Source organism: Triticum urartu, chromosome 5, assembly GCF_003073215.2.
Source record: "Triticum urartu cultivar G1812 chromosome 5, Tu2.1, whole genome shotgun sequence".
In the NCBI taxonomy this organism is placed as follows: domain Eukaryota; kingdom Viridiplantae; phylum Streptophyta; class Magnoliopsida; order Poales; family Poaceae; genus Triticum; species Triticum urartu.
In genome coordinates, this window is record NC_053026.1 from 449,011,691 (window position 1) to 449,023,181 (window position 11,491).

Here is an 11,491-nt window from a genome sequence, read left to right on the forward strand (position 1 = left end):
GACACCGCCGGCTGATGCTGGCAAAGTCATAATCTGGACCTGGGTTCACATGCTCTTTGTAAATAACACGAAAAAACTTAAAGATACGATTCGAAGACTGTAGAAATCATAAGGTCGTACTTTTCGCAACAAGTTACAAAACTTGCAATGAAGTTTGATCATTTGTTGAATTTATATAGTGTGCAAATGGTCATGTGTAAATTTTGAATGCACATGCTTGTATCCATTCTTGCACCATTTTTTCGGGAACCTCAAATAATGCGATTTTCGCTAAAATTTCTAGCAAAGATCATGTAGAAGCAGGTTACAAATACCCCCCTTAGTTGATGTTGTTCCTTTTCAATGCCCCACAACAACCTTTAGACTTGTAGAAAGGCCTAAGGCCATATATTAACTATCAAATACTCCCTTCGTCCGGAATTACTTGTCTTAAAAATAGATGTATCTAGACGTATATTAGTTCTAGATACATCCATTTCTATCCATTTTGGCGACAAGTAATTCTGAACGGAGGGAGTACATCCTTACAGAAAAACAAAACGAAATCCGAACCTTTAGGAGTGCCAAAATCCTCTTCCTCTTGCATCCACCGGCGGCGCACCGTGAGCAAAACTTGTTGCCGCCTCTGGGCCTCTGTCTCGACGGAGTAAACTTTTTTAAACTAAGGAGCTTGTAGATGCAACGGACGAGAGGTCATCGATGTATACCAGAAGACGTCGGCAGCCATGATTTGCGTAGCAAATTGCTGTCCTGGATAAAAAAAACATCGAGAGGGCCCTCGGATATTGCTGTCCTGAATAAAAAAAACATCGAAGAGGGCCCTTAGATACCCCCAAGACCACGAGCATTGGTCGAACCCAGATGAATCCACTAGTGACCAAGACCGGTGTAAGGGCATATTTATCCCTAAGGTGTTATGGTGATTGATGACAACGCGTTTGCGGACTAATCGTGTGCCTTGAGTATCCCAGACATTTCATCGCTAGGCACAAGACGGTTGGGTGCCCCTCGAAGACTGTTGAAGACGGTGTCTTTTCTACGTTTCTTTTTGGTGGATTTGAGTCGTAGGAAAGCCGTACTATTAAGAGGGGGTCCGCGTCGGAAAGGTTTGGGTGGAATCATCATGTACACGTCTCTTTCTAGTCCCCTCCTTTTCCCCTGGAGCTTCCTCCGCTTTCTCGCCTCCTTGGTTCTGGCTGCTGGGTTGGCTCGCGGTAGTACTGCTCCCAGGTGAGCGGTAGTACCGTAGGCACCAGCGGTAGTACCGCAGGTGCCCACGGTAGTACCGCTCCCCTGGAGCTGCACTACCGTTGCCCACCAGGCTAGTACCGCTTCATCGCGGTAGTAGGGGCGGATGTAATTTTTTACATCCGCACCTACCGCGGTATTACCGCTTTCGCTCCACGGTAGTACCCATGCTATGGTGTCAGGCAGTAGTACCGCCCCTCAGCAGTACTACTGTGTCCGGTTTTTGTTTCTTCCGTTTCTTTGCGGAAGTAGGCACGGATGTTTCCTCCCCCCTGGCTAGGGGATTCCTGCCTTGCGGTAGTACCGCATGGCGGCGCGGTAGTACCGCGCTCGCGGAAGTACCGCCCTCAGCTCCTGCGCGTCAGATCTGACCTTGTTGTTGCTGGGGTTGCGGCAGTACCGCGGGCCTGTATGGTAGTACCACATGACCGTGCGGTAGTACCGCTTGGAAGCAAGCGGTAGTACCGCTGGCCGCGGGCTGGTAGGTGGATAACGGTTGGATCTTTGTCCCACACTATATAAGGGGTCTCCTTCTTCCCCGTTGACTCATCTCTTCCAACCCTAAGCTCCATTGTTGCTCTAAGCTCCATTTTCGCCCGATCTCACTCTCTAGCCAATCAAACTTGTTGATTTGCTCGGGAGTGGTTGAGAAGGCCTCGATCCACACTTCCACCAAGAGAAATTTGATTCCCCCCACTAATCCCTTGCGGATCTTGTTACTCTTGGGTGTTTGAGCATCCTAGACGATTGAGCTCACCGCGAAGCCATAGTCCATTGTGGTGAAGCTTCGTGGTGTCGTTGGGAGCCTCCAATTGAGTTGTGGAGATTGCCCCAACCTTGTTTGTAAAGGTTCGGTCGCCGCCTCCAAGGGCACCAATAGTGGAATCACGACATCTCGCATTGTGTGAGGGCGTGAGGAGAATACGGTGGCCCTAGTGGCTTCTTGAGGAGCATTGTGCCTCCATACCGCTCCAACGGAGATGTACTTCCTCTCAAAGGGAAGAAACTTCGGCAACACATCCTCATCTCCACCGTCTCCACTCTTGGTTATCTCGTGCCTTTACTTGTGCAAACTTATTTGTATCATATCACTTACTTGCTTGTGTTCCTATCCTTGTTGCATCATATAGGTTGCTCACCTAGTTGCATATCTAGACAACCTACTTTGATGCAAAGTTTAAATTGTTAAAGAAAAGCTAAAAATTGTTAGTTGCCTATTCACCCCCCTCTAGTCAACCATATCGATCCTTTCAACCGGCCAGATCTAGGAAGATCCGTTGGAGACACGCCTCCACACTTCGTGAGCCAAGCTCGATGCGGAGTTGACGCGATGACTAGAACTCCGCATCCAAGACACACAAAATGCCCACTCGGATCTAAAGGAATCCAAACGGCGTAGACACTGCCTCATCGATCCAACACCAATAACAGTGAGAGCCGCCATAACTAAGAAACTTCTGGAGGAACCTTATTAGTTGTCGTCGGACCTACGGTCATAAACAAGCAAAGACCCAATTGAAAGAACTTAGACTGTTGGACAGGCATAGGACAAGATCCCTGGGTTCCCCTCCCTCCCGTCGCCGTCGGAGCATCCAACGGTGGTGAGGGAAAACCAGTGATGCTAGTGGCGGGTCGCCCTCTCGCTTTTCTCCTTTCTAACATCAAGTTCTGGTGGCTATGTTAGATGAGTCTTTGAGCTTTGTCGTCGGTCTCATACAAAGGTCGTAAATGCTTAGAGTTTACCTCGACGGAAATTATATAACTAAATAAAAAATTGTTTAAAAATATATAATAAGCTTTACACGGGTTAAGTTGGCTCGCGGTCGGCTCTTCACCTCTACAAAAGAAATGTGTGGCGAGAAGCAACAACCAATCAGATGGTTGATGGTATGCCCTCACCACTAGCTGACCATGGATCCATCCTACCTTGGTATGAAGTTAAGTGTGGTTTTTCCTTTCAGTAGGAGATGTCATATGATCGGTAATTGGATGTTGGAGATGTTTCATCGGTAATGGGACCTCTGCACTCCAATCTTTAGTAGGCGCTAGACATATCCACAAGAGTCTTATCGAGCTATATGAGCTCAACCTCACGAGGTTTGGGAGCCCAAGCCCACCGTATCAAACAAAACCTAGATCAAGTTCGATCTCAGAAATCTGATTGGGCTTGAACTTTTTTGACAACATTACGGTCAAGCCAGATCATTCCATAATCAACAATCAAGGGAAAATTGGAAAGTAATGCAATTATTAATTTTGTTTTGTTATTCCAAGATGATTGAGATATAATATTTATGAATGACCATTGAGACGCCTTTTGGGAACTGATCAGCTAGAGTTTACATTTTGTGCAAGTGCAAATGGATAAGAAAACAATGACCCCATGGCTACCATGAATTGACTTAAAAATGTAACATCCTAAATTTTTAATTTGAAATGTCATACATTAGAACATCTTTGCATATCATATTTTATTGCATTTTGGCTTGATCCTAGAAATTCTACACAACTCAAGGACCCACGGAGAGAGTTGGGGATTTCGTTATTTTCATATTTGAGTTTTCTCAAATTTTGAAAGGAGGATCATTTGGTTTTGATTATTTTCCTTTCCTAATATTTCAAAAATAAAAATATATGAGAGGAGATAAAATGACTTCTCCAAAATAGATGAAATATTAGTGGAAAAATATTAAAAACCAAATAAATATTTTATTTGGATTTTATTGCAATTTTATTTGAAATAGAAAAATTGCACGTTTTCAAAATTGTCTTTTAGGGCCAAGAAAATGTTCATCTTGTTCTAAATATTTCATTTAGACGGTGAATTTATTTTGGCATTTTTAGATTTTTATTTTATTTCCTAGGATTTATTTAAGTTTTGGTGAAATTATTTAAAAAATCCGTTCGGATCGACCGGGCCAAAGGCCCATCCGCTCGCCGCCTCGCTCGCGCCCGCCGTGGCCGAGACGGACTCCACCGGAGTCCGGGAGTCCGCCGCCGCCCCGGTGCCCCCTTCCCCAAGTCGACCCTGCCCCCTCCCCCTTAAATACCGCCCCACCCCGCCGCCACCACCCCGTCCCACCCGCCGCCCGCAGCAGCAGCAGCCGCCGCCGCCGCCCGCTCGTGCGCCGCCCTCCGCCGCCGCCGCCGACACCACCCAGCCCCGCCGGAGCCCCGAGCCCCGCCGGATCCGACGAGGTAGCCGCCGCTGGTTTTCCTTAGAAAACCGATTCGGTTTTTTTAGAAAATCCTGGTTCGTTTTTTTAGAATAGATCGGTTTTTCGGTTTATTTATTTAGCAGACGTTCGTCCGAACGTTTGTTTTAGCGAACGGTGTTCACTCGTTAGCCGCAGACAGCGAACGTTCGTTCGTTAGCCTGTTCGTCCGTTTTTTTCTTTTTCTCGGATTTTCCGCGATTATTTTCGATCGCGATTTCTGATCTGATTTTCATTCTAGTATAACTTTTCGCTCGTTTATCGGAATCAGGCGCTTAGAGTTTCGTCTCGAAACCCTCTTTCTGTTTAACCAACTTAAACAAGATTTTGCTACTGTAAAATTTGACTTTAGTCCAGATTAGTAAACGAAGCTTGTTTCTTTCGCCGTTTGAGTTTTGTTGCTTCGTTTGATTTGATTCTTTTTGCAAACCGGAGTTCTTAAGTTGAACTTTCGGGTTAGATCTCTTATTTGAGTTTTACCCGTGCCTTTGCTTGATTGCTTATGTATGCTTGTTTTTTTTTGCGATAGAGTACCCGGAGTGTGAAGCGTGCTACTACGAGTCTCTAGGTTTCGCGGATCATCAGGAAGGCAAGTAACACTTTGATCATACCTCTTTACTACCCAGTTTTATTGCATTAGATCAATCCTCAAACAATTGCATGGTTAGGATCTGATTTAACTTGTGAGTTTGGGAAGTAGATGAGGTAGTACATATTCACCTGTTTATTATCAAACCCTGAGAGTTACTTCTACATTATGCTTATTCTGCTATGCTATGCTCGTAGACGTGGATTGGGTTTGAGTGTATTCATGACAGATGTGAGATTGCTATTAATGGTTCAACTTAAGATCACAACTAAAATACACATCTGGGTGGATTGAGGCACCTGGGGAATTCTAGTGATTGCCTGTATTTTTTGGAAATACCAGGGTACCGTGTGATTCTCCTATGGACTGCCACCCAGGCTCAAAGGGATCATAAGATTATTCATGCTAGAAACTTTCGTGTGCAGCCACAAGCTATTATGGGCTCTAGCATAGTTGATTAAGTAGTGTGAACTCTTACAGTGGTAGACTAGCAGATGTAGGGGATGTAGGTGGTACTGTCTACCCATCATAAGGTGCTAATGCTTCTGAAAGACTGTGTCTCGGTCATCCATTTCTCAAACACCATGTAATGCGAGAAATCCAACGGAGGAGATCGAGTCTTGTGGGGAAAAATGCACAAACCTCTGCAGAGTGTACAAACTAATCATGATTAGCCGTGTCCCCGGTTATGGACATCTTGAATATCTGGTTCTTGGATTATCATGTTGATCTCATCACTACTTAATTAATTTGATGAGGTTGTTAATGATTACTTTAATTTGGGATTGAGAGGGGGGTTTACCTTCTCAATGTTTTCAATAAACTTTGTAGTTAAATAAAACTTATTCCTTTGCAGTAGGAAAAAAATGGCTTTTCGCAAAACATATTAACCATACAGCCTCCACCAGCCATATATGCATATAGTGATAGCATTATTCTGTTCACTACTCTCTTATGTTACATTGCCAGCATATTCCATGTGCTGACCCGTTTTCGGGCTGCAACGTATCATGTTGCAGACTTTTCAGACGATGAGTAAGGAGCCTTAGGTCATGGTCTTTAACTCAGTGATGCTGTTGGAGTTGATGGACTAACTTTATCTTCCAAGCCTTCCGCTGTTATCGTATTAGATGGCCTTAAGCCATATTTATTGTAATAAGTTCTTTTTTGAGACATTCGATGTAATAAGTGTGTGATTGCTACTCTATTATAAATCCTTCAAGTACTGTGTGTGTCAGCATTACCGATCCAGGGATGACACTTATGCACAGAGATCAGACTGTTTGAGGTCTGGTCGCTACAAAGATGGTATCAGAGCACACACTGACTGTAGGACACGACCACTAAGCTAAAGCCCTAGATCACTACTCTCTTCCCGTTTCTGACTCCTCTCCATTTTCTACTCTTTAGGATGGCGGATGCAAGGATCAAGTTCATGCAACCGGATGAAGACACCCCATTTGGACGCCACTTGAAGGAAGTCACTAGATACCTGAATATTGGAATACCAAGTTTCATCGGGACCTACAATGCCACTTTACCAGAAGAGGAGCTGTTACGGCATATCTCTCTCAAGGTAGTTTTGATGATTGATGACAACATGTTTGCGGACTAATCATGTGCTTTGAATAGTTCAGAGATTCACCCCTGGCACGAGACGTTTTCTTCCCTTCGGAGTGTCTTTCAAGACGGTGTAGCTCTTTCGTTTCTCTCTCGGTGGACTAGTTGCGTAGAGGGCACCGTTCTATCAAGAGGGGGTCCGCTGGGGTATTGCATGGGTGGAATCAACACGTACACATCAGCTTCTCACCCTCCGAGCTTTTCCATTCCATTGAAGAGATCTCTCCACTTTTCTTTGTCCTGTCTGGGTCCCAGCGGTAGTACCGCGCAACCCAGCCGTAGTACCGCTGAGGAGCCACAAGCGGCAGTACCGCTCCACAGCGGTAGTACCGCCCGTGACTCCACAGCAGTAGTACCGCTGGGGTGCCTGGCACCATTGCCTCGTCCTCAGCCTCTTTGGAGAGATCCTCTCTCTCTCTTCTATGTCCCAGCGGTAGTACCGTACTACCAGCGGTTGTACGGCTGAAGGGTCACAAGCGGTAGTTCCGCTCCATAGCGGTAGTGTTGGGGAACGTTGCAGAAAACAAGCATTTTCCTACGGTTTCACCAAGATCCATCTATGAGTTCATCTAGCAACGAGTGATTAGATGCATCTACGTACCTTGTAGATCGCGAGCGGAAGCGTTCAAAGAACGGGGATGAGGGAGTCGTACTCCACGTGATTCGAATCACCGAATATCCTAGCACCGAACGGACGGCACCTCCGCGTTCAACACACGTACGGAACAGCCACGTCTCCTCCTTCTTGATCCAGCAAGGGGGAAGGAGAGGTTGAGGGAGATGGCTCCAGCAGCAGCACGATGGCGTGGTGATGATGGAGCTGCAGTACTCCGGCAGGGCTTCGCCAAGCACTATGGAGGAGGAGGAGGTGTTGGAGAGGGAGAGGGAGGCACCAAAGATCAAGGTAAGAAATCCTCCATCTCCCCACTATATATAGGAGGGCCAAGGGGGGGGCGCCGGCCCTAGGAGATCTAATCTCCTAGGGTGGTGCGGCCAAGGGGAGGAATCCCTCCTCCCCAAGGCACCTAGGAGGTGCCTTCCCCTCCTAGGACTCTTCCTCCTTGAAACCCTAGGCGCATGGGCCTCTTGGGGCTGGTGCCCTTGGCCCATGTAGGCCAAGGCGCACCCCCTACAGCCCATGTGGCCCCCCGGGACAGGTGGCCCCACCCGGTGGACCCCCGGGACCCTTCCGGTGGTCCCGGTACAATACGTGATCCCGAAACTTGTCCCGATGCCCGAAATAGGCACTTCCCATATATAAATCTTTACCTCCGGACCATTCCGGAACTCCTCGTGACGTCCGGGATCTCATCGGGACTCGAACAACATTCGGGTTACTGCATATACATATCCCTACAACCCTAGCGTCACCGAACCTTAAGTGTGTAGACCCTACGGGTTCGGGAGATCATGTAGACATGACCGAGACGACTCTGTTCAATAACCAACAGCGGGATCTGGATACCCATGTTGGCTCCCACATACTCCACGATGATCTCATCGGATGAACCACGATGTCGAGGATTCAAGCAACCCCGTATACAATTCCCTTTGTCAATCGGTATGTTACTTGCCCGAGATTCGATCGTCGATATCCCAATACCTCGTTCAATCTTGTTACCGGCAAGTCACTTTACTCGTACCGTAATGCATGATCCCGTGACCAGACACTTGGTCACTTTGAGCTCATTATGATGATGCATTACCGAGTGGGCCCAGTGATACCTCTCCGTCATACGGAGTGACAAATCCCAGTCTTGATCCGTGTCAACCCAACAGACACTTTCAGAGATACCCGTAGTATACCTTTATAGTCACCCAGTTACATTGTGACGTTTGGTATACCCAAAGCACTCATACGGCATCCAGGGAGTTACACGATCTCATGGTCTAAGGAAAAGATACTTGACATTGGAAAACTCTAGCAAACGAACTATACGATCTTATGCTATGTTTAGGATTGGGTCTTGTCCATCACATCATTCTCCTAATGATGTGATCTCGTTATCAATGACATCCAATGTCCATAGTCAGGAAACCATGACTATCTATTGATCAACGAGCTAGTCAACTAGAGGCTTACTAGGGACATGTTGGTGTCTATTATTCACACATGTATTACGATTTCCGGATAATACAATTATAGCATGAATAAAGACAATTATCATGAACAAGGAAATATAATAATAAAGGTTTTATTATTGCCTCTAGGGCATATTTCCAACAGTCTCCCACTTGCACTAGAGTCAATAATCTAGTTACATTTGTGATGAATCGAACACCCATGGAATTCTGGTGTTGATCATGTTTTGCTCTAGGGAGAGGTTTAGTCAACGGATCTGCTACATTCAGGTCCGTGTGTACTTTACAAATATCTATGTCTCCATCTTGAACATTTTCACGAATGGAGTTGAAGCGACGCTTGATGTGCCTTGTCTTCTTGTGAAACATGGGCTCCTTGGCAAGTGCAATAGCTCCAGTGTTGTCACAGAAGAGCTTGATCGGCCCCGACGCATTGGGTATGACTCCTAGGTCGGTGATGAACTCCTTCACCCAAATTGCTTCATGTGCTGCCTCCGAGGCTGCCATGTACTCCGCTTCACATGTAGATCCCGCCACGACGCTCTGCTTGCAACTGCACCAGCTTACTGCCCCACCATTCAAAATATACACGTATCCGGTTTGTGACTTTGAGTCATCCAGATCTGTGTCGAAGCTAGCGTCGACGTAACCCTTTACGATGAGCTCTTCGTCACCTCCATAAACGAGAAACATTTCCTTAGTCCTTTTCAGGTACTTCAGGATATTCTTGACCGCTGTCCAGTGTTCCTTGCCGGGATTACTTTGGTACCTTCCTACCAAACTTACGGCAAGGTTTACATCAGGTCTGGTACACAGCATGACATACATAATAGAACCTATGGCTGAGGCATAGGGGATGACACTCATCTCTTCTATATCTTCTGCCGTGGTCGGACATTGAGCCGAGCTCAATTTCACACCTTGTAACACAGGCAAGAACCCCTTCTTAGAATGATCCATATTGAATTTCTTCAATATCTTATCAAGGTATGTGCTTTGTGAAAGACCTATGAGGCGTCTTGATCTATCTCTGTAGATCTTGATGCCTAATATATAAGCAGCTTCTCCAAGGTCCTTCATTGAAAAACTCTTATTCAAGTAGGCCTTTATGCTGTCCAAGAGTTCTATATCATTTCCCATCAAAAGTATGTCATCTACATATAATATGAGAAATGCTACAGAGCTCCCACTCACTTTCTTGTAAACACAGGCTTCTCCATAAGTCTGTGTAAACCCAAACGCTTTGATCATCTCATCGAAGCGAATGTTCCAACTCCGAGATGCTTGCACCAGCCCATAAATCGAGCGTTGGAGCTTGCACACCTTGTCAGCATTCTTAGGATCGACAAAACCTTCCGGCTGCATCATATACAATTCTTCCTTAAGGAAACCATTAAGGAATGCCGTTTTGACGTCCATTTGCCATATTTCATAATCATAGAATGCGGCAATTGCTAACATGATTCGGACGGACTTTAGCTTCGCTACCGGTGAGAAAGTCTCATCGTAGTCAACCCCTTGAACTTGTCGATAACCCTTAGCGACAAGCCGAGCTTTATAGATGGTCACATTACCATCCGCGTCTGTCTTCTTCTTAAAGATCCATTTATTTTCTATGGCTCGCCGCTCAACGGGCAAGTCAGTCAAAGTCCATACTTCGTTTTCATACATGGATCCTATCTCGGATTTCATGGCTTCTAGCCATTTGTCGGAATCCGGGCCCGCCATCGCTTCTTCATAGTTCGAAGGTTCACCGTCGTTTAACAACATGATTTCCAAGACAGGGTTGCCGTACCACTCTGGTGCGGAACGTGTCCTTGTGGACCTTCGAATTTCAGTAGGAGCTTGATCAGAAGTATCTTGATCATCATCATTAACTTCCTCTCTAGTCGGTGCAGACACCTCAGGAACATTTTCTTGAGTTGCGCCATTTTCCGGTTCAAGAGGTAATACTTCATCAAGTTCTAATTTCCTCCCACTTACTTCTTTCGAGAGAAACTCTTTCTCTAGAAAGGACCCATTCTTGGCAACAAAGATCTTGCCTTCAGATCTGAGGTAGAAGGTATACCCAATAGTTTCTTTAGGGTATCCTATGAAGACGCATTTTTCTGACTTGGGTTCGAGCTTTTTAGGTTGAAGTTTCCTGACATAAGCATCGCATTCCCAAACTTTTAGAAACGACAGCTTAGGTTTCTTCCCAAACCATAATTCAAACGGTGTCGTCTCAACGGATTTCGACGGAGCCCTATTTAAAGTGAATGCGGCAGTCTCTAAAGCATACCCCCAAAAAGATAACGGTAAATCGGCAAGAGACATCATAGATCGCACCATATCTAATAGAGTGCGATTACGACGTTCGGACACACCATTACGCTGAGGTGTTCCAGGCGGCGTGAGTTGTGAAACTATTCCACATTTTCTTAAGTGTGTGCCAAACTCGTGACTCAAGTATTCTCCTCCATGATCTGATCGCAGGAACTTGATTTTCCTATCACATTGATTCTCAACCTCACTCTGAAATTCCTTGAATTTTTCAAAGGTCTCAGACTTGTGTTTCATTAAGTAGACATACCCATATCTACTCAAGTCATCAGTGAGGGTGAGAACATAACGATAGCCACCGCGAGCCTCAACACTCATTGGACCGCACACATCAGTATGTATGATTTCCAATAAGTTGGTTGCTCGCTCCATTGTTCCCGAGAACGGAGTCTTGGTCATTTTACCCATGAGGCAT